Source organism: Cotesia glomerata, linkage group LG9 (assembly GCF_020080835.1).
Source record: "Cotesia glomerata isolate CgM1 linkage group LG9, MPM_Cglom_v2.3, whole genome shotgun sequence".
Classification (NCBI taxonomy): domain Eukaryota; kingdom Metazoa; phylum Arthropoda; class Insecta; order Hymenoptera; family Braconidae; genus Cotesia; species Cotesia glomerata.
This window is the reverse complement of record NC_058166.1, coordinates 19,614,714-19,640,050: the sequence shown is the minus strand read 5'-3', so window position 1 is coordinate 19,640,050 and position 25,337 is coordinate 19,614,714. Positions and strand designations below refer to the sequence as shown.

Here is a 25,337-nt window from a genome sequence, read left to right as displayed (position 1 = left end):
AAAAATTCTCTTAACACTCTTTAGAATTTTTTTTTTTAATAATTTTAACGTCCAAAAAAATTTTTTTTTAAATAAAAATTCTAAATTTTAATTTGTAAAATATTTTTAGCAAAAAATTGCGAAATTTTGGACACAAAATAGAAGCTAGCAACTGATTAGTATGAGTCCGGTGTTTCGTCGGCATCTCACAGCGAAAAGACGAACAAGTCGTAGATTGTCCTGTATCTATCTATCTATCAGGGGAAAGTTGGGAAGAGGCTATGTGCGACACAACGACACAACTGGAGAAGGAGGGCGATGGCGATATGAGGATGAGTATGACTATGAGGACGAGCCCGCCGATTATGATGAGGATGCGACATCCCAGTGGAGGGGGGGGGGTACATGAACGACAGGATAACGAAGACACGTATAACGAAAGCTCACCACCGCGATACATCATGCATAACAAGTAACCTCATTTGAATCCATATCACCGGCAGCCTCATATACTTTCTAGATACATATATCTCCAAGTATATATCATTATTTCGAGAGCACATCACTCGTAAGACACAATACTCTATAATCAGTTCGTCAAACATATTCCAGCTGGGAGTTTTTAAAGTAATAAGCCGGATGCGGGAGCGAAATCCGAATTTTAGAAAATTATTTTGATAAGTTTGTAATTATGAAAATAATTTGGGGAAAAATTTAACAATTTAAAAAGATTTTACTTAAGACACTTCAATATCTCCTAAAATATTGAAGATAGCCCCATAGTATAAAAATGTTTTTTGTAGGAAATTTTATAAGCTACAATTTTGATAAATAATTTTTTAATAAAATTAATATTTTAGAAGTTATAGCCAATTTTAAATTAATTAGATAATAATTTGGTATTTTATTCAAAAGTTTATTATTATTAATAATAGTTGAAAAATGTTCAGTGATGATAATAATAATGATAAAGTTTTGTAAGGGACGGTTATATAACTTTTAAAACACTGATTAACATAAACTATTTATTATGACTTTTATTTGATCAATTACAGTAAAGTAAACAAAAATAAAAGTTTGAGGACTTGAACCTTATGATTAAACTTTATCATAATTTTATATAAACAGATTTAGCTTGGTTGCTGTTCTTTCTTCATTTATGTATTTGTAAGTCGGGTCTAGAAACTGGAGACGAAGAACTTACTCTCTCCTCTCCTTGTCTTGTTTTATTTTTTTCATTAAACTTTTTTTTTCTCGAGTTTCCTAGATGATTAAATAACTTCGTGGACTCTTCTCAAAGCTCTACTTTTCCATATTTACGTCGTAGTCGCAGCCGATGGCCAGCCGCCCCCAGTCTTGTATACCTAAAACGTCGATAATTAATTTCAAAACTTTTTTATGTTCTTATAACAAAAATCAACCTAAAAATAAGAATATTTGAATATTTTATATATATATTATTTAATAATCATCATTATTATTATCAACAAAATAATTAAAATGTTCTAAAGTTATCGCGGTTTTTATATTTTTTCTCTGATAATAATAAACTTTGATAAACTAATTTAATATCTCGGGAAATAAGAGACTAAAGACTAGAAAGAGAAAGAAGAAAAACAATTTTTTTTATTTATTGTTTTAATATAAAAATTTATAAATATTAAATTTATATAAAAACTTATAAATTTTTTTTATATTTAAATAAATTGAACAAAAATTTATATAAAAAAATGTAAAATATTTTTTAAATTTAATTTAAACCCATAAAATATAAATGAAAATTAACTTAGCAAATATTTAATAATTTTAAAAATTTTATAACAAATAAATTATGGCCAAAAAAAATTATAAAAAAAATTGACATGTAGAAATTTAAAAAAATAAAAAATGCAATTTTTTTTTAAAGAATTTTTTGGAAACAAAATTTTTTATTAAATAAAATTAAAAAATTGTAAAATGACTGCTAACTTTAATGTCATAAAATATGAATGTAAAATTTATAAATTTTTTTTAACAATAAAATAAATTAAAAAATCAATAAAAAGTATTTTTTAAATGTACTAAAAATATATTTATAAAAATTTTATTGCCAATATATTAATTCAAAAAAATAAATTGACATCTGTCTAATTTTAGTCTATCCAATTAAAATATTTTAAATTGACGAAAAAAATAAAAAAAAAAAAAACCTTACTGAGTAATAGATATTCTAAAAATATAAATCCAAAACATGACAGTGAGTATATCCAAAGATTAAAGGCAAAATAAAAACCGTAGGTTGATATACTCGCTAAAATCCGGGAATATTTTCAATCCATATTTACCGCGAAATGAATTGTTAAAATAATTGAATGCCCAAATGAAAAATAGGATAAATATTGTGGTATAAAGTTTCAGAGATCCTATGCTATTTTATTATCCACCCCTTACACAGTATGTAGTATGTAGTATGTACTATGTAGTATGTCGTACGTACACATATAATACCAGAGAAACGTGTTGCGGTGCAGAGCACTGAGTTCGGGTAAAAAAGCGGCAGCCAGCAGGAGAACAGCTCAGCCTGTAGTCATCATCGTCCTTGCTGGTCTGCCAGTCGCAATGGTACCACTCTTCCCTGTTATTTCCTCCGATATATCTGTATATCTGTATACCTCACAGAGAGTAACCTGTAAGCTCCCAAAGCGCAGACTCAAGCTCACCGGCTCGCCGTTTCTCGGCAGTTACTTTTCGCGACTCGACGAGCGTGTTCCGTGGACTAGCAACACCGCATGAGCTTGCTCTGGCCAATTGTTTCAGACAAACAACAAACAGCCTGGTAATTATCATCGATTCTGGATTATCTATGCCCGAATTTTTCCAGGATAATTTTACAGTGATTATTTATCGAGACTTTCATTCGAATTAATTATTTAAAAAAAAAAAAAAAAAATATTTTGTGCGGCTTGTTGACTTATTTTAAATAAAAAATTGTAAAAAAAGACAAGAGGATTTAAGAATGCTCAGAGTATTATGGAGTTTTGTAAATAAAAATAAAAAATAATATAAATTTTATCTGGTGAAAGTTTTAAAGTAAAACTTTTTTTTTTTACGAGTCAATGATATTTAAATAATAATAATAAATGTTGAAACTTTTTGAATTTAAATTTTAGTGATAATAAAAATACTATTATTTATTGTCAGTTTAAATTTGTCAATTTTTGATAAATAATAATATTAAATAGAGTTGTCACAGTGAAAAAAATAAATGGTAATGTCATACACTTGTTATTGAATTAATCAGACATAATTGACAGAAGGAAATTGATAATTCGTCAGTATAAATTAATAATTGGATAAAATAAATTAATAAGAGTGTCGGATAAAATAGTAAATAGAGTGAGTGCGTATGGTGTGAAGTCAGTGGTCGCGTACAGGATTGAATTGGTTGTTAAACTGTGAACGTTTGACGTCAAAGTGACTTCGACAAAGTGCTTCGCGGACAAAACGAACCACCAGCAGCAGTACCCCTGCGACGTCATTGTCAGTATCAATGCCAAGGGGACTCCAAGCATTGAGTTGAGGTTCGATCCTTTTTTCTCACTTAATAGATCCAACGACGGAAGGGTATATCTGTATACGTTTTACAGGCCTTCTACGTCCCTTCGTTCCGATTAAAATCCAATTTGTCTGGCGTGATTTGATTTAGCGTTCGCAGCCCGGGTGTGCCGAGGATTGAATATCAATTTTTCGTCCGGCAAGTCAGCGAATTTTATAATTAAAATCTTACACAGTAATTTTGTAGATGGGAATTATCATTCGGGTTTTTTTGCGCGACTCATGATGCTCTAGGGTGAGCTTACATGACAAAACTCAACGTAATTTCTTAATTATTGACATTTTTTTAGATATAAGCTCATCCTGATGTTATGCTCATTGAGAGCTTTCATTTGAGTACCCACATCAATTTTTCATATATTTTATATATTTATGTATATCAGAAATACCATAAATATAAAATATATGAAAAAAATCATGTGGGTATTCAAATAAAAGGTCTCGATAAGTGTAATATCAGGATGAGCTTATATCTTAAAAAATGTTAATAATTAAGAAATTACGTTGAGTTTTGTCTACTGATGATATTTTTAACGATATAAGCTCATCCTGGTGTTATGCTCATCGAGAGCTTTCATTTGAGTACCCACATCAACTTTTCATATATTTTATATATATCAGAAATACCATATATATAAAATATATGAAAAAAATCATGTGGGTACTCAAATGAAAGCTCTCGATGAGCATAACATCAGGATGAGCTTATATCTTAAAAAATGTCAATAATTAAGAAATTACGTTGAGTTTTGTCTACTGATGATATTTTTAACGATATAAGCTCATCCTAGAGTTACACTTATCGAGAACTTTCATTTGAGTATCCACATGATTTTTTTATATATTTTATATATTTTACAAATATGAGAAATATCATATATATATATATATATATATAAAATATATGAAAAAAATCATGTGGGTATTCAAATGAAAGCTTATTCAACCAATTTATTTTACTTATTTATCATATCAAAAATCGATAAATTATTAAAAAAATATAAAAAAAAAATCAATAAACTCGGGCAATTAAAAAGGATTCATCGAGCGTATCATTAGTCAGGGTAATTTACTTTATTTAAACGCAAAGAGAAAAGTGGTTGCAATAATTTCGTGCGATTCATGCATAAACGGTTGGGGTCGAGAGCGAGATGAGAAGAAAATAGGAGACTGAAATAAAAAGTGCGTTATTATTAGTCGGCAGTCATGAGGAGCTTTTTAAGGATCTGAGCTCGAAAAAATATATAAAAAAATATATTTATAAAAAGCAGTCGGACCTTGAGCTTAAAGTGTAGGACTTGGCTCGAATGTGTTGAGTTTGAACAGCCCTCGAGCAGTTACATGGTTGGGTTGCTACAGATCTCGCCCTCTTCCATTCTTTGAAGAGGTTATTTTATGTCTGAGCATGTATATGTATATTTATAATGTAGATAAAACGGGAATTGATTATCGGAGCTCGCTCGGACGATCCGTCGATTATAAATGACCTGATGCTAATTTTTTTCAGGAATGGGCACGTGATAAATTCAAGTTAAATTCGCCCCAGTCTAATCTTTTTTATTTCCAAGGCATTATTTTATACTCCTGCTACTCTGTGAGCTCCTCGCTTTCTTACGACTATCTTCTGGTGAATTTTCCCCGGGCTTTAAGCTTCGCCGTCTGTTTTCTCGCATCATTGGATATATTTGCGATTAAATTAAACAGTTTATACTTTTTAATCCATTTTTAAATGCTGACATTAATGTTTTTATAATTTTATTTCAATATTTTTTATTTTAATTACTGATTTTTTATAAAAAAAAATTCATTAATATTTTTTTAACTAAAAAAAAAATTTATCAGGGAATTAATTAATTAAAACTTCAAAATATTTCATATAGTAATAATATATTTTTTTTATTTTATATTTTGATATAAATTATTTTCATGAAAGTTGATATGAATAATAAATTGACGGTACTAAATTATCGAGAGGAATTAATTAAAATGTTTATTGTAATATAATTATGAATTATGAATTATAATACGCTGAATCTTGGGTAAAATTAACATTATTAATAAATAATAAATTTTATTAAAATAATAATAATTGAAACTTTGAAAATAACAATTTTTTTCGGGTTAAATAATTATTTTTTTTTTTTATCATTAAATAAAGAACTCTAAAATATTAATTAATATTTAATTCAATTTTAATAATTTGTTATTTTATCCAAAAGTTTATTTTAATTAATAATAATTGGAAAAAAAAATATAAAATAATAGAATAATCTAAAAGTGGCGGAAGAAATTTAACCCTGGCTTACGGAATTTAATTTTGAATAATCGCGACTACAAATTACAGAAATAATGCATTACGCGAAGAGTTGCTCGACGGTAGTAAGAGTCATGACGACGACGAAAGCGACGACGAGGACGAGAACGACAGACATGTATATGTGTATGGAAAGAGCTTTCGCACTTAGCTGTGCACATAGATGATGCTCGCGAGAAGCGGAAGATCCATTACTTTCTGTAATATCCTGCGAGCAAGTTTAAACTTGTTCATACATACATGCATGCATAAATTCATAATATATGTATAATACCTACAATGCATACATATCTTACTCTATCTATACCTTACTCCGTAAAGTGTAACATTTGGTGGTTGGAGAAAAACCCGAAGCACTTGGGCTTTCACTCGGCAGTCATCTCTATCTCGGCGGACCTTCTCCATTATTCAATACCCATTAATCTTAATGGGGCTCGCGGTCGTTTCAACACGCTTCTCCCATGAAATCTACCCGACAATGAGAGTTAGTCCAGTTCAGTCCTAAGATTTAATGATTGTTAAATTCCTAACATACTCTTTTACACAAATTTTTGTTTTATCTTTAAGCTTTGAATTAATATACATTGATAGAAGGATTTTTTAACTATTAATAATTTAATTTATTTGAAGACAATTATTAAATTTTAACATTCAATAAATATTTATTTGGGAGAAAAGTACATTTATTAATAGTTAATAAGTATTTATTAATAGTTAAAAAATATTTATTAACAGTTAATAAATTGTACTTAATAAATTACTTATTAACTGTTAATAAATATTTGTTAACTGTTAACAAATATTAATTAACATTTAATAAATAATTTATTAACTGTTAATAAAGCTTATTAAATATAAACAAATCCTTCTATCAGTGTACTGAAAAAAAAAATTTAAATTAAATTTTTGAATTTTTATTAAAGAAAAAAATATTAAATTGCTTTAAAATATTTTTTAATTTTTAAAAATAAAGAAAAATTTGGATTTAAATGAATTTATTATTTTTAACATTAAATTAAATGTTTTTTTAAACAAACTTGTTAAAAAAAATAAAATATTTGTAAAATACTTGTAAAATATTTCCCAGAAAAGTAAATTAAAAAATTTAAGAATAAATGGTTGAAATCCAGCATGTGTTCGAGCAATCACGGACTAGTAATAGTAATAGCAATAAATCGTTAGACAAAATTAAAGCGGGAGTTAATAGGAATTTAAAAAAACTTATGAGACTATTGCAAGTGTCGCCCATAAAGTAGCTTTCGGCAATTTCCACTGGTATCAATTTATTCGTCTCTTTCTTGGGTAAGACAGCGACCAGAAATTTAGCAGCTCTCTCCAGGAGGAGAACTGGCTGGTGGCTATTCCCGACACGTTATTTCCGGAATTATGAAAGCTCCGGGAGGCTATGTGTAGGTGTGCAGGCGGGACTACAAAAGGGAACTATGGAAAACTATAAATTTTCGTTAGTAGAATCCGCGAACCACTGCTGCAGTAATAGCAGTAGATATACTCTCTGCTCTCAACTCTCAACTCTCTACTCGGTTGCTTTTCTCGGTCTCGTTTTCCTCTCCGAGTGTGCAGGAGCTACCCGAGAAGAAATGCGCTGAGAAAAGACACAAGATTTGCGGCAGGTGTGCTCCGCCGACGAAAATGGATGAGGTTAAACTGAGCATGTCTCAGTACCCTACTCTATTATTTGGACAGCTATACATATTTATAATTCTACGTCGTTTCTACCATTGTTTATCAGACGACTTAATCCCATAAATATATCATTATTATAATTATAATTTTAGTTGTAACTAAAAAGCATTATTGTATTTTATTCATCGTTGTATTTTAATTAACGCTGACATTTTGATATATACTTAAGAATAATTGTTGAAAAATTCTAAGCTAGTTTGGAGTTAAACACTCAAGACTTTTGTGAATTTTAAGTTTATTTTTGTAGAGAAATTTTATTATGCGGCCTTATTAAGTTATTTGATAAAAAAATTTTTTTTTTAATTTATTCTAATATATACGTTAATTATTAAGTAATATAAAACATAAAATTAATTAAACTAAAAATTAATCACAAATAAGCTCTATAAAATGGTGAAAATATTAATTTTTATTTTAATACTCAATATCTCCAAGTTAACTTTCTACTAATGAGAAGATTAAGTGGCCATGCGCCACCTGTTGGTGATTTTTGGAACTGTTATTAATAAAAAAATTATATATTGTTATTCTAGACAATATTAGGCCAGATATAGACACATAAAACATAAAATTGGTTTAATTAATAAAATATATGACAAATAAGCTTTATAAAGTCGTCAAAATATTAATTTTCACTTTAGAGTTAAATATTCAAGATTTAACTCTCTACTATTGAGAAGATTTAAAGGCCATGCGCCACCTGTTGGTGATTTTTGGAACTATTATTAATAAAAAAATTATATGTCATTATTTTAGACATTATTAGCCCAGATATAGACACAAAAAATATAAAATTGATTTAATTAAAAAAATATATGACAAAGAAGCTGTATAAAGTAGTCAGAATATTAATTTTTATTATAGACTTAAATATTTAAAATTGAACTTTCTACTAGTGAGAATATTTAATGGTCATGCGCCACCTGTTGGTGATTTTTGTAACTATTATTTAAAAAAAAAAATTATATATGGATATTTTAGATCATATGAGGCTTGGTATAAATTTTTTGACTATTTTAAAGCTATATTAATCAATAAAAAGATTTTTCTATGTGATAAAATAATTTAAATAAAATGAAATTACAACTCTAAGTGTATAATTAAATTTATATTGAATTCCCGAGCGTTGACAATAGATAATGTATAATTTAAGCATTGCGCTAAAGAGACAGAGGCGTAGGGCATTCGTGACGAGTGAGAGACACTGAGATAAATAGGAAACGTACTAAACTGACCACAGTCGTCATTAAAATTAATGGGTATTGGATTGTGGTAGTGGTGACTGGTTGTGAACTAGAGGACAGAGGACTGCAAGTGACCACTTTGCTCGTCTGCATCTCTCCAAACTGGAACATAGTCAATACAATGTCACAACATGTCACGCGTTAACCAGACAAGTGCATTAGTCTTAGAAAATTTAACCACCAATTTGTGTCATTTGCATTTTGTCCAATTAATTTTATTCCACCATCGAATTATCGATCCGATCATTATAAAGCTAGTATTTGCAATTGTAAATTAAAAAGGGCAATTCTTTCTCGTAACTTGCAGCTAGTTTGCGGGGCAAAAAGGGAAGGGATGTAGTAATGTAGTGTGTAGCGTGTCGCGAATAAACGAGTCGTAATTCACGGAACTGGGATAGAACACAACTAAAGTTAAAGATTTCATCGGGTGTGTACAGTGACAACAGACTAGGACGACCAACTGGTAGTGTGTAGTGTATTCTGTTGTCGAGCTAAATATAATGGAATAGAAGAAGAGAGAGAATAGCGGGTGGAAGTCTCTTTTCAGCTATCGGATGTCTACCCGCAAACACGAAAAGTCCGTTCACTTCCTCCTTCCTCGGCACCTTCAATTTAACAGACTTGCTATCAATAACACGATCTACGTCGACGCCAAGTGAGTTATCTGTTTGTTTTGAGGAAAAACGATTTTTAGTTCTGAATCTCGTGTGTGCCAGGTCAACAATCAACTCGATAAACTCCGCAAAACCCACTTTTTAGCTCTTCAATTTCTGTTTTTTTTGTAAACATTTTTTCACTCGCGTTTTTTAATTAAATTTCCTGGTTGCAAAAAATAAAAAAAAAAGCCTTCTTTTGTTGGAATTATTGCTCTTGCTTTCAGTGCTAACTCTGGCTCGTAACTCGAGGGGTGATGGCAGGAGCGATCAAGCAAAAGGGTTGTACGCAAACCTGATGCGATTAGCGCTCGGAATACTCCACATGTATATTTAATACATTCTGACAAGATGTATTGCCCGGAACATTAATCTAAGTCGTGTTTTACATCACTGCGAAATGCCATTTGATCATTATCAATAGTTACTATTTTATTGTTTATTTTTTTCGGAGGTAAATTGTTACCAGCAATGGCTGTAAAAATACTCGATAAGCTCGGGGTGACTTTGCAGATATTATTTACAATGTACGGGAGGAAATACAAATATCAGCGCAAACTAGAGACTCTGGTCTTTAGAGGGTAGATCAGATACTGTTGAGCATTCTTGGCTTGTTGTCCTGTTTAAAGAGAAATACTCATCTCCGGCGACGGTATTTACCCGGGATTTAAACCCAACTTTAAACTGGATATTAATGTAGGCAGGATTCTAGTTTTATAGTCGAGATACTGGGCTTGATGCAGGCTAAGGGTTTACAGTTATTTTATTTCACGATTAAGACGGTAAATATTATGGATCGCTGCTTTGTTATTAATATCAATATTTATATTTATAAGGTTTGGGTTATTTTTTTTTTTAATGTTTCAAGTTATTATTTTTTTAATGTTTTTTTACGAAGAACTTTTTTAATATTTTCAATATTATATTCTTACAGGAAAATAATTTTTTTAATTATATTAAAGTTTTGGCTTTATATAATTTTACACAATTTTTTATTGTCAAATTTACAAATTTTTTAACACTAAATTTACATTTTTTTCAATGTAAGGTTTACAAATTTTCCATATGCTAAATTTACATTTTCTTCAATGTAAATTTACCAGATTTTCATTGTAAATTTACATTTTTTCCACATATAAAATTTACATTTTAAAAATATAAATTTAACAAATTTTTCTTTAATTTTGCTAGAACTTTTTTTTTTCTGTGCTAAAAAATTTAAATACTTAAAATTTTTAAACGTGTAACAATATTTTCACCCAGAATTGTTCGCATATTTGATCTACAAAGTCTTACAAAAATAAAATTCCAAGTGCGTCTAACTCCTTAAGATAAAACAAAATTACATTTTAAAGTCCTCTTGGAATTACACTCTTAAAAGCTCCAAAAAAGTTAATTTAAAAGTAAAAACTCTTATCAAATTAATAAAAAACCGGGCTGTTAATTTTTAATCTCCCGAACTTAATGCAGTTTATAATTAAAAACGATGCTTACTCTGGAAAGTGAAGATTAAAAATTCACTCGAGATAAAAGAAAACGAATCGATAGTCCAGGAGGTCAATAAAAAATCAGGAGCAGCTTAACAAGTCAGAGCCAAGTACAGCAAAAGATACAAGACACAAGGTACAAGATTCGGGTAAAAGCAGTAAAGTAAAGCAAAGCTGAGGGAAAGCGAATCAGAGCTTAGAATGCGAGGGCGGGAGGAAGGAGTAGGGCAAGAGCAAGAGCTTATCGCCAGGGTGTTTGTACGGTGATCTATCCGGCCGGAAGTCAGTCGCTGGGGTCGCTTCCCCTCTGAGCTACAAGGGCCGCGATGCCCTACATACCAGAGTTATGAGTGTGTGTTGTACCCTCTACACCAGTTCACCTTAAGCACTACGTCTCTGTTCTTTTTCTTTTTCTGTCTCGTTTGTACGGACTTTAGTGTTAGGTCGATCCCAACACGCAGAAAACTCAAGAAACTAATACATACGTTAAAGCTAAAGACCGTCAAGAAAAGCTTAGCTATCTTTTTCTTTTTTCTCTCAACTTTATGGATCCGAGGGTGATTTTAAAACCCTTTTTTTAGATCTCTGATATCATAACACGTTAAACGCTGTATTTTTCAGCTTTAGAGTTAATCAGCGTTAAATTAGGCTCTTTGTTTTATTAAAAGACACAACAGAATTTTTTTGACTAATTAATATCTCTAGAAAACCATTCTATACATAAAAAGTAATCATATTTGGCTCAATATTTCCATATGTAATTTTTTTGTCAAAGTTAGTTCTGAAAAAATCCGATAGGTTGCGCATGATCGCTAATTTTTCTCGCTACCGAAGAGTTAACTTTCAGGAATTTATTTTCAAAGTAAATATTCATATTTTTGCTCTTCTAAGCAGTTTATGTCCCATTAGTTTTCAATTTTATAAACCACGAAACTATTTTCTAAATGATTTATAAATATTTAGAAATATAATTACAAAAATTTATCAATAGTTTTTATACATAGCACAATATGGACATAAATTACTTGATTGATTAAGGTTGAGGTAAAAATTGACCATATATAATTTTTAAACAAAGTTAGTTCTGAAAAAATTCGATAGGTGGCGCATGGTCGCTGAATCTTCTCGCTAGTAGAAAGTTAATTCTAAGGTATTTAAATCTAAAGTAAAAATTAATGTTTTTACCTTCTTAAGAAGCTTATTCAACATTAATTTTGAGTTTAATTAAGTATAGAGACTAATCAAAATATTTTTGTACGTCGATAAGTCGAAAAGTAATCGTAAGGAAAGTTGAGACGCATGTAATAGGGTCAAGTCTCTGAGCTGATATTCTATAAAAGCTTAACTAACGCTTGGTGCTTTATATTTGCCATTTGACCTGGGACAATATTAATGCACGTAGTGCACATGGACTTAAACTAAAAGTTGTAGTACTTACTCTCTCTTCTATCCACCAGAGAGTGTCAGTGTGAGCGTATAAGCGTATAACGAGCTAAAGTACGTATGCGGAGTGTGCAATGGTAGTTTTGTAATTGTAGCACTTAACCGTATTCGTCACACACTAGGACGTTCAATTGTCCAAGTGTCGTATACGTTACCAGTATATTCTCTCTTCTCTTCTGGAACTGGATATTCTCCAGGGAATGAATAGGAACCAAGAATGCTCCTGAATATATATATACTTCTATGAATACGAATGCACGCGTTTCAATGTTTCGTTTCACTGGTTCACGTTCACTGGCACATGCTAAAGTGGTTTTAAGGTGACGCCATTTTACTTTCTGTCTGACTAAAAAGACTAACTCACTCGGCTTTTAACTTTCATTTTTTTTTTTTAAATAAATATTTTTGTTTTTTTTAATTAACCAAATAGCTTTATGTTCTATAAATATTTCCATCAGTTTTATTATAATTTTATTATAATTCTCTTGGATATTCCGGGCTCCTTCCATTTCGCAAATTATAATCTTGAGATTAATTTTAAAATAACATGAAACGGAAAGAACTGTCTGATTTCTATTGAAAGAAAAAGGAAGCGACTCTTATAGTCGAGGTATTTGGTGGAATCAAAGTACAGGATGTGGATCGATTTTTAGAGACTCAAACTACCGATACATTTAAAGGACAGATGAAGATAGCCGGTCCATTTTATCCCGCAATCTTCTCTAATTCCTTAATATTGGCTTGGAGCTATTCGCGGGCAGAAATTTTATTTTTGAAATTAATTTTGATAGCCAATTTTCAAAAATTTTTCTTTAATTTATGATTTTTTAATGAATTATTTATTCAAAAATTTTTATTGAAAATTAAAACAATTTTTTTTAATAAAAAAATTATCGAATAAAGCAAAAAAATTTTTTTTGTACGATAAAACTTAAATTAAGAAATATAAATAAAAATATCATCAAAGTTTGTTAATCAAACTCTATTAACAATTGCTCGTTAATAAATTTTAATAATAGCCAATTTTTTTAAAAATTTAATGACAGTTTTTCTTTAATTAATGATTTTTAAATTGATTATTTATTCAAAATTTTTATTGAAAATTAAAACAATTTTTTTTAACAAAAAAATTAACCAATAAAACTAAAAAAATATTTTTTAAACCAAAAAATTTAAATTAAGGATAAATAAAAATACCATTAAAGTTTATTAATACAACTTCATTAACAATTGCTCGTTAATAAATTTTAATAATAGCCAATTTTTAAAAAAATTTAATGACAGTTTTTCCTTAATTAATGATTTTTAAATTGATTATTTATTGAAAATTTAAACAATTTTTTTAACAAAAAAATTAACCAATAAAAATAAATAAATTTTTTTTAAACCAAAAAACTTGAATTAAGTATAAATGAAAATACCATAAGGTTTATTAATACAACTGTATTAACAATTGCTCATTAATAAATGTTACATGATATTTATGTTCATAAATAGAAGCAATTAATCGATGGAGACTCTGGCCATTGTACCCGCTCGGTATTTATAATAATAAATCATAAATATTGTTGATGGAGGTTATAAACCTGCATGCACACACTGCATGCCGATAAAATGGCGTGTGTGGATGAAACTGAAAAGTATGCATCCATTACAAGCATTAACATTGAAAAAGGAGCCAGGGCTTGGAAAAAAAAAAAAAAAAATGGTTGAATAAAAATAAATCGGAATGCAACTGGTACACTGTAGCAACTCTCTCGTAACTATGTAGTGAATTCAAATTATACGCTTCAGAAAATTCGAATGATTCGGTGCATTTGTACTATACTCATCCATTTCTCGGTACAACTTGTTTAGTACTCTCATTTCATCATCTAATGAACCTAAAACAACATTTAATTCACGTATGCGCTGTTTATGCTTCAGATATTTCCAAACATAAATTTCTGCATTTATTATTAATTGTATTTCATTCACATTTAATTTACCAGCCATTTAATATTTTTTTTAAATAAAATAAAACGCTCTTTGTCATGCGATATTTTTTACGGAATTTTATCGTCACCCGATATTGTTGTAATAGAATATTTTAATTCTGAATATTTTCCGTTCAATTTCGGATAATTTATCGCCTCGGAAAAAATACACCCGATAAATTATTTTTCATTGTTCCTTTAACGGGAAAAATAAAGAACAGAATAAATATACAAGGATTAAATTTGTCTTGCAATCAATCTGGGTTTATCTTCGCCAGGATCACATTTCTCAGAATTCAGTCTGCTGTCAGCTATATTGCTTTGTCAACTCGCCTATATTTATCTCCCAAAGATTTCTACCCTCCATCTTCACCTCTTTCTTCTGCTTCTTCTTCTTCTCCTTTAGTATTCAATTGATTTCTGGCGAGTTGGGCATGAGCAGTGTAGCCTCGAATTTATGAGAGTAAACATCAACCGTTTGACAAAATTATTACCATTCTACCCTTCGGGGCTATAAATTACGGACTAAACTGCAGTATAAGCGTTAATATATTCTGTTACTATTTTTTTAATATCAGACAAGACTTTTTAAACGATTTTTTGTCTAAAAAATTATTTTTTTTTTTAAATAAAATTAATTTTTTTCTAAGTTCTTAAAAATTAAAAAATTGTCTTTAATTAAAAGAAATTTTATATTAATTACAAAAAATTTTTTGTTTGAGTAAATTTCATCTCATAAAAAATAATTTTTTATTTATTTAAAAATTGTAAAATTTTTCAATAAAAAAAATCATTTATTAAATTAAATTTGTCAAATAAAAATATTTAAACAATTTTTTGTCTAAAAAATTATTTTTTTTAACTAAAATTAATTATTTTCTGAGCCCTTAATAATTAAAAAATAGTCTTTAATTAAAAGAAATTTTATATTAATTATAAAAAATTTTGTATTTGAGTAAATTTTATCTCATAAAAAAGAATTTTTTATTTATTTAAAAATTATAAAATTTTTCAATAAAAAAAAATCATTTATTAAATTAAATTTGTCTAATAAAAATATCTAAGGCCAAAAAATAAATTATAAAATCCAAATTTATTTGATTAAAAAAACTACATTAGTTTTTATCAAAAAATAATTTTTCTATTTTCAAAATTAAAACCTATACTTAAATTTTCGATACGAAGCCTGAAAAAAAGTTGATTAATATAATTCTATATTTATATGAATCCCCATAATTCCTGGAACTAATGCTCGGAGGATATAAAAAATGAATTTGCCCGCGGTAAAAAAATTTCATTTGTTCGGAAAGTCCCCAGAGAGGGTGTTCATTTTGGAAAGACACCGAGTCCATTTAATCGAGCATAATGGTATGACTCGTAGTAATGTCAAAGGTCAAATCCTCATACATTTACAAAGGAAAAAAAATGTACATACATATAAGTATGTACGTAGGTCATTTGCGAGAGTACCGAGCAGAGAACTTTCAGCGGTACAGATGTTGTTCAACGAAGCACACACAAAGCCGCATTTCCTTTTCATCATGGGACTTTTTTACATCTTGGAGGAAACCACCGACCGTAAGCTCAAGATTAATGCAACGTTGTAGTTACACAACTCTTCTCTACTCCAGATCCAACCAAGTTTACCCACATACACAGACTTACGGATGTATCTGCACGCCAGAGTGGTTACGTGACAGCGGGATCGTTACATCGAAAAATAAACCAGATAAAAATAAAAGTAACAAAGACAAACAAGAAAAGTAAACTAAACAAGTTGAATTTGCCAACGAAAGCAAGACGGTTGTCCGGTCCGGTCGTGTATCACATCAGGACCTTTCCTGCTTGGACAGCTTAGAACCTCTTTTACTTTTCCGGATCTCTCAGGAGAGACTTCTCCGGCTGTTGCTGTTGCTGTTACTGATGCTCCTGCTCTGTCTCGGTCTACGGTTCGTCACGGACACGGGTTTACGACCTCCCGGAGGAGTAACATCCGTAAAAAAGGGAATAAGTTGATTGTCGCTCGTCTTTTCTGGAGAGAAATCTAAGAACACACGTGTAGAAGCTAAACAGACACTGAATAATCATAATATTAATGATTTTTGTCGTTTAATTTCGACTTTGTCTACTAGATGGCGCAAACATTGCGTTTCTCGCAAGTGGTAGGGCATAAGCCGAGATTTTCGATAATTTTGAATTTTTTGACTAATATTAAGACGATGAAACTTGTGAAATAATTTTTCTTGAATTAGTTTATTTTTTTTTATCAATATAAATGTATATTCAAGGGTTTTTTGGTAGACTGTAATGGTACGCGACTCGCTGTGACTGGAATACAAGCAGCCAACGGGTTCCCGTGACCTACAAGGACTATTTATGGCACTGGTGTACTACAAACGTACCTCCCATTATTTAACTTTACCGGGTGGCGGTCTTGAATTCTACTGACCGAACTTTTTGCCGGGTTTAATTCTCGGATATTTTACGACTCTCCAGTTGGTTTTCTTTTTTTAATAATTTATCGGCATGGTGATGTAGTACAAGGTTCAGGCTCAAAATACTCGAGAATTGTAATGGTTACGCTGAAAAAAAATTGAATTAATCTAAAAATTATTATTATTATTATTAATTCTTCAATTAATAGTAATAATAATAAATTTTTGAATGAAATACCAAATTATTAAGTAGTTACGTTAAAATTGGCTATAAATTTTGAAATATTGATTTCATTAAAAAATTATTAGACTAAAATTGTAGCTTATAAAATTTCCTAGAAAAAATCTTTTTATACTATGGGATTATCTTCTATATTTTAAAATAATCGTTATTTTTAAAGTTGCAATGATTATTTCTATTATTATTATTAAATATTTAATCAGATTAAAGATTGATGATCGGCTAATTGCTCATTACAATTACGATATTAATAACCGCACTCGCATCGATAGAATTTAAATGATGAGATCCTGGTTATGATTACGGATATTATAGCAAAGTATAATAATGATAATAATAATAAGTATAAAGTGTATTATAAGAAAAAAAATAAAGGCGAGATTAAGGTGCGTGACGTGATCAAGATATTTATTAATAATAAAATAGTCGGGAACGGCAATGGGTTATATTAAGGAAGGTTGTGACACCAGGGGCTGCTAAGGCATGTAAGAGTATTATATAGAATATGTAGTGTGAGGTTCGATACGTGTGCGGAGATATTTTGAGATTTAACTCAACTATAAAGGGGAGGATATATCACGCAAGAATGCCGAGTAGAAGGGAGAGAGGACAGAGAGTTAGTGGAAGCGAAAAGGTAAACTCTCCGCTCTCCGCAGTAGAGGAAACTTTACTTGGCCAGACTATAAACTGATCGTGACCACTGGCAACTTTCTGCGGGTACATTAATCTTTTTCCTTATGCTCGTGTATACGTTACGGTTGGTTAACTATCAAGTCACTGATTAAATTCAATTTACTCTTTTCAACAACAATCATTAACTTTAGCTTTAGTTTTATTATTTTTATCCTCTTTGTTGATTAAAATTATTATGTATTTATAACATCGGTATTTATTATTTAAAGGCCTACTACGGCTTTCTACAGACTAATAAAAAATTCATTTGATAAATGCCGGAGGAAATTTTTATTTAATTTAAAGGGAAAGATAATAATTAATATTTTATCTTAAAATACCCGTGGAAAAAATTCTTTATGTATTAACAAGATTTAATACACTCATATCTTGTCTAGTTTGATCAAATATGCCCATATATAATTTTTTTGAAAAGTTAGTTCTGAAAAATTCCAACAGGTGGCGCATGATCGCTTTATTTTCTCGCTTGAGGAGAGTTAAGTTTGAGGTTTTAAGTTGAAAACTCAAAATTTCTTACTATTCTTCCAAGAAGAACAATCGTAATTGTTTTTCTGTGCCATATATGACCAGATCAGACCATATATGGCAAAATTAGATTTAATATGGCAATGTGTGACCAAATAAAATGATATATATTGCCATATGTGGCCAGATCAGACCATATATTGCCATATATGATCAGATCAGACTATATATGGCAATATATGAAAATTTTCTAACTGTTCGAATAATTAAAAACTGAATATTTGTAAATTCTTAATAAAAAATGATAAAATGTATAATATAAAGTTTTACAAAATTGGTATAAAGTACAGAGTGAAAGGACCCGCTGATAATCCAGTCAATTATTTAGTTCTAGACAATTTCACAGCCGACAGTCGAGAATAGTCGTCGTAATTAAGGATTTGTCGAAGCTAAACTCTGGCGGGTCTCTCTTGCTCGGTAAATTACTTCTTGTGGACAGAGATTACAGATCTTTGAAGTTTACGGAAATTCAACTCCTTTATTTTCACTTTAATAATTACCTCAATTTATTATTCATTAAATAAAGATACAAAATGATTAATTTTCTTATTTGAAAGTTTAAAAATAAAATTAGAGGGAGAGTATAATATATATATATATGGATCTGATGGTGCTGACAAAGAAAAATTTACATAATTATGAAACGGATCCTCGGTGGATTTTAGATCAATCACTGACAATATTTTACAGTGTCCCTCGGGCTCTCGGTGGATTATTCCCCGCCAAACTGATTCTATATAATATAATACAACACTATACTATTTGAATGTCGCGAGAAAACGAATAACTTACTTTGTCCGGACACGCTCCACCCACTTCTGCTTGTTCATTTTGCTCACCCACATATCTCTTTGTTCTTTTTTTTTTTTTATCTCGTTAAAACAAATTCAACTCGGTATATTATTGTGTTTTTATATAGTTTTTTTTTTTTTTATAATCCAACGACAAAATTTGATTTTTAACGATTATCTCGAGAATTTATTGTCAGTTATTTTCCAGGCTTCCTTGTTATACTTTGTTATTTTTTTTTTAATTCCCTTTTGTATTTATTGATTTATTGCTTGCCTTTTTAATTTTTAAAATTACAATCCATTGTTTCGGGATAACCAAAGCTAATAATTAAAAAGTAAATTAATTGGAGTATTTATTAAAACGAATTTATATTGCACAATAAATTTACTTGTAAAATAACATTTCATAAATTTATATTGAAACATTATATTTTTATTTTAATATTAAATCCTGGAAAAAAAATTATTTTGCTAAATAATTGCCATATTTAGCTTCATATATATTTATCTGATCAGGTCATATTTGGCTTAATATACTCATTAAAGTCCATAAATAATTTTTTTATAAAAGTTAGTTCTAAAAAAATCCAACAGGTGGCGCATGGTCGTTAAAATTTCTCGCTTCTAGAAAGTTAATTTTGTTATTATTAGTTCTATGGTAAAAAATTCATAAAACTTAGTATTTTTTTATAAATTTTTTTTATAAAACTTAGTTCTGAAAAAATCCAACAGGTGGCGCATGGTCGCGAAATCTTTTCACTATAAGAGAGTTAATTTTTATAATATTTAATTCTAATGTAAAATTTGATAATTTCAAGCCTTTTAAGAGCTTATTTGTTGTCAATTTTTAATTTTGTTAACTGTTTAAGCATTTTTTGCCATATAAAATGATAATTTATAGAAAATTTGTCTAGAAAATACCTAAAAATTGTAAATTAACAGAATAAATGATAACTAAAGATAAAAATACCATAAATATACCTTTCAAGGTAAATATATAAAATGTATATGCATTGAGCAGACAAGTGAGTGTTGGTATTTACCCATAAGCGTATAAAACCCGTGAGAACTGAAGAGTGGATCGCTTGGGGAGGATTGTCCAGGATATCCAGCAGTTGCAAAAGCACACGGTAGATGCTGGATCTAAAGTCGGATATGAAATCCAGTGCTCCACATCCAGTATGGCAACTTTGTCTCACCTTTACAGACCCGGTTACAGTGCGAGAACAGGCTACACAACAGGACGGAGCTTTTACTGCAAAGCAGAATTGTAGGCGCTTATCCTCGTGCCCGGGCTCGGTGTGTGGGATCTTTTTCGTAACGTCCCAACTCAACTTAACTTTTCCACGACAGACGGATTATACTCTCCTCTTGCCGCCCCCTCATCAGTGACCCTTCAGCTTCTGTAACATTTCTCTTTAATATAATATGATATATAAATTCATATTGTGTTTCATCATTTGGCTTTGTTCATTTTTTTATGGCTCGAGTTCCAGCGCCGAGAGCCTCTTTGTCTGTCTGATACTTCAAGTGTCTCTGTCTGTACTGGGATTATCGAAAATTCGCTGGAAGATATTGGAAACGGAAAAGTTTATCGGAATTAAAGTTGTTTATTTATTTTGTACGATCCCGATGCGAGCTTTGTCGATTTCAATCGGTTGATATTATTTAAATGACGGAATTTATGCAAATATTTTTGATTATTCCCAGTGGAAGATCCGATTGATTCGCATCGACATCGCTCCAATCAGAGAGAAGAACAGAGAGAGAGAGAGAGAGAGAGAGAGAGAGAGGATAAGAGGGATCTGATACAAATTTACATTTTAATACAATTTAACAGTTAAGTCGGTCCTTTAATTATAGAATTCACCCGTTATAATTTATGATAATCTCTTGAGTGCTCTGGTAATAGTTCCGTTTTAATCGATCATGAATTATCAATTATTTCTGCTATTATGTAATGGTTATTTTCTTTACTAGATTTTTTATTTTAATTATTTTTATAAAAATGGGCAGTATTGTGATGAGAAATAAATTATTCAATATTTGATAAAAAATTTTCTTACTGTAATTTTTTTTTTTTTTTTAATTTTTTTTTCATTTGAAAAATCTATAAAACATTTTTTTTAACAAAAAAATTTTGACCAAATTAATTTATAATTAACTTTGTTAATTTTTTTTCATCGAATCAAATTTTGTTTTTAATATTAACTAATATTTTTATAAAAATGGACAGTATTGTGATAAGAAATAAATTTATTCAGTATTTGATAAAAAATTCTCTTACTGTAATTTTTTTTTTCAAAAAAATTTTTTTTTCATTTGAAAAATCTATAAAATATTTTTTTAACAAAAAAATTTTGAAGGAATTAATTTATAGCTAATTTTGTTAATTTTTTTTTATCAAATCAAATTTTGTCTTTAATATTAACTAACTGTACTTTAATATTTAATAAATTATATTAAATCTAAAAATATATATTAAAAGAAGAAATATAATTTTAACTTTGTGCTATAATAAAACAAACAAAAAAATATTTTCAATTGCTATAAAACGATTATCTCGAATCTCCAAAATTTAAATAAATTATCAGTGAAATCTCCCGAGGTATTATCCGTATAATAATTTAAAAATATCAATAGTTTTTCTATTCTCTCGTCGCCCATTTGGAATTGAAGCGTACGAAATCACGGTGACTTTTCGATTCAGCGGTTTTTCACAGTCGAGCTGGTTATTCAGCTGAGCGATAAGCGAATCGACTTTTCATTATAAGAAAATTTTTAGTCCGGATTCGACCACCGCTCTATAATGCTCCTAATACTCCTCTGGCTGCCAATATGCCCGCGGAAGTCCGCCACTCTTTGTCTCTCCGCCTGCATTAGATATATTCCGCAGATTTTAAACCGCCTCCCTTATATCCGGAGGGAGATCGGCAACCCTCAAGCCCCCACATGCAGCCGAAGCTCCACTTGCCGACAAAATCCTCGAGAAAGCCTTCAACCCCTAGCGCATACCCGTTTGTTCAATCTCACAAACGACACCGCACGATTAAATGTAAAAGAGACGTACGTAGGTCTGAACCCTTATTTAACTTACCCCTCCCCACTCTCCTCTCCATAACTCCCTCAAAGATGAGGATCTCAGCCCGACGTTTCATTTAGACGTACAATACCTCCGCCCTCGAGTTTAATCTCTTACCTCAGCTCCATTCTTCCTCTGTTTTTATTCATCCGCGTCTTTTGAGTACATAATAGTACATAGTATTATTTACCCGAGAGGCGAAACCTTCTCATATTACTGAAATTTACTCTTCAGTATGGCTCCGGGTGATTGACTTTAATTTACAATTATTGCCGCCGAGCGACACTTTATCGGCCTCTATAATGGTGAACTAATTCTCCAACTATCGTTTTGTTTGCTTCCAAGCCCTCCAGCTCCTATTCCAACGGAGGAGAGCTACACTTTGTGAGTTTGGTTAGTCAACTCCATTCCATTCGAGTTCTAATTCAAATTCTAATTAAATATTGGACTGGAAATAAAATTGTCAATATCAATTCATCTGGTCATTTCAAGCTATACATAAAAGTTTAAAAATTATTTGATATAATTTTTTATTTTCTAGAAAATTTATTAATTAAACAGAAAAAAAAAGCTGACGAATAAGCTTCTCAAGAATGTCAAATCAGTATTTTTAAATTAATTACTTAATTTATAAAAATCAACTTTCTATTAGCGAGAAAATTTAGCGACAATGCGCCACCTATCGGATTTTTTCAGAACTATGATCGATAGAAATATTGTATAAAGATATATTAAGTTATAATGAGTCTTATGAAGTCAAATATGGCTAATTTGTAATGTAGACCTAATAATAACAAAGTTAACTCTCCAAAAGCGACAAATTTTAGCGACCACGCGCCACCTATCGGATTTTTTTAGAACTAACTTTGATAAAAAATTATTTTTTGGCATATATGACCATAGCAGGGATATATTAAGCCTGGTATGACTTTATCTGGCTATATTAAACTATATATAAGCCAAAATTAATATATATATTTTTTATAAACAATCTAGGCCTTAATCATGTAAAAAAAAAACGATTTTTATATCATAATACTAAGTACTTTAAAATTAACACTCTTACAGCGAGAATATTTAGCGACCATGCACCACCTGTCGGAATTTTTCAGAACTAATTTTTTATAAAAAATTAAATTTGGACATATTTAGTCATTTTAAGCTTAATATGAATATGGTTATTTTTTTAAATAAATTATACTAAATAATTTTCATTTTATATTTTTATCATTCAAAGGACTATTGAACTTCATTTGTGGTCGGATTGTCGAGTGATTGATCAATTGACAGGAGGTATGGTCGGAAAAAGACGTGGATATGATGCCGATACCGCAACGGTTGCGCTTGTGACAGGACTATATCCGGAAAAAAAAAAAAAAAAAAAAAAAAAAAACTGAAAATTGGAATATTCAGGTCAGCGTTTAAATTATACGTGACACAGACGCGACTGTCCGTTCCATCACTGGCCACCTGTGCTTGATTCGTGTAAACAAAAAATAATTCATACGTAGTTAAATTTATCGAGTTGAGTTAAGCTCAGCAATGAAAATAAATTTTTACTCGATATTATAAAACTTAAAATAAAATCTAAATTTTTTTCTTTTACCATGTTTGAGCTTAGAAGGGAGTTTTAGAAAAGAGTTGTTTGTGAATAGCTGAGAGGCATCGGGAAAATGATATTAGCGAACGTCAAAGGGATATAACTAGGGTTTGAATTTTTAAAAAGGGAGTAATAAAATGATATGACGGAAAAGCGATCTGCAGTGAGACTCAGCAGTGCCGGGAGCGGGTTGACCCGCATTGGAAAACGACGTTAGAATTTCAGAATCCTCGTTTTGTGTAATGTCAGCGTTCTCTTTGTAATGTGACTAGTGCAAGAGGCAGAATAACTTTCGACTATTGCTGCTACAGCAATTGTTAGAGAGAAACGAGAATCCGAGAACCGGGAACGAAACGGGTCTGTTCACCCGCTGAAACTCGAGGTAATCTTTGTCGCTCTTGAGCTATAAATTAATTTCTCAAGTATACCAGGCAATAATCCTGTCACTGCTGCTATTTCCCCGACTATCTGTTATCTGTTATTACTTCCAATTATTCTGCTACTTACTCATTGTTTATTTTTCAATGGTAATTAAATTTTTTTACGCTTATTTTATTTTATTGCGTGAAAAAATTTTAAATCTTTGAAATTTTTTATGGGCCTTACAAATTGCCAGATAAAAAATTCCTTTTGTAGCTGAAAATTTCAAGATCTATTTAAAAATATTTTATTAAAAAATTTTAGGCCAAATTCTATTTTAAAAATTTTATAGATTTATAAAAATTTGAAAAATTTTTTTAAATTCAAAGCTCAGCTAAAATTAAAAAGTCTTTCAAGTTATTATTGAAGTTCTTTAATAATAATGCAGGCCTATAATCATGTAAAAGGTGATTAAACTGAAAATAAAAATTTTTTATGTTATAATACTATAGTATATTGTGTGACTAGGGATGAAACAAAACGATTTCAGACCAGAGTGAAGTTGCCTGCCCGAGCGAAGCGAGGGCTGGCATCACTCGGTCTAAAATCGTGTTTCATCCCGCGTCACACATTATATTTTTCATATAAGTTGTATTAAAAATGTTAGTTTCAATGTCTGGAGCCAACCAGAACTAGATAGTTTCAGACAAACAGCGAAAATACCATTTTATTATGAAACTTATAATAAAATAGAAAGTAATAGTTTATTTTTTACCAAACATTATTCGTAAATTGACAAGTTTTCTTTTATCATTCTTATTTATGCTTAATAACAGAATTATGATATGTCAATACAGTTAACGGTTAGAATGACAATTATAAAGGTATAAAATAAACAAACAATTGATAGGATTGAAAATAAAGCTGCAACTTCACCTCGCGGACAGAAAATCGTCATTTTCTGTCCGCCGGGAAGAAATAATTGATACCTGCCCGGCACAGTCGCATTGGTCTGAAATTTTCTAGTTTCGGTTGGCTCAACAGGCATTGAAACTCAGATTTTCAATGCAGGTTATATGAAAAATACTTTAAATTTAACACTCTTCTAACGAAAAAATTTAGCGGCCACGCGCTACCTGTCGGATTTTTTCCAAACTAATTGTTATCAAAAATTAAATACGGACATATTAAATCATATTCAGCTTAATATGGACCT

At 30.0% G+C, this 25,337-nt stretch overlaps 1 protein-coding gene across 2 annotated transcripts in view; it reads left to right on the top strand.

Moving 5' to 3' along the window:
• The first annotated feature begins 3,423 nt into the window (after window positions 1-3,423).
• The window catches only part of LOC123271792 (teneurin-a), a 397,455-nt gene continuing 375,541 nt past the window's right edge, over window positions 3,424-25,337 (top strand). For both annotated transcript variants that reach the window (XM_044738204.1, XM_044738203.1), the window contains exon 1: window positions 3,424-3,539. The gene's annotated coding sequence lies outside the window, so the exon portion shown is untranslated. The remainder of the gene's footprint in view (window positions 3,540-25,337) is intronic.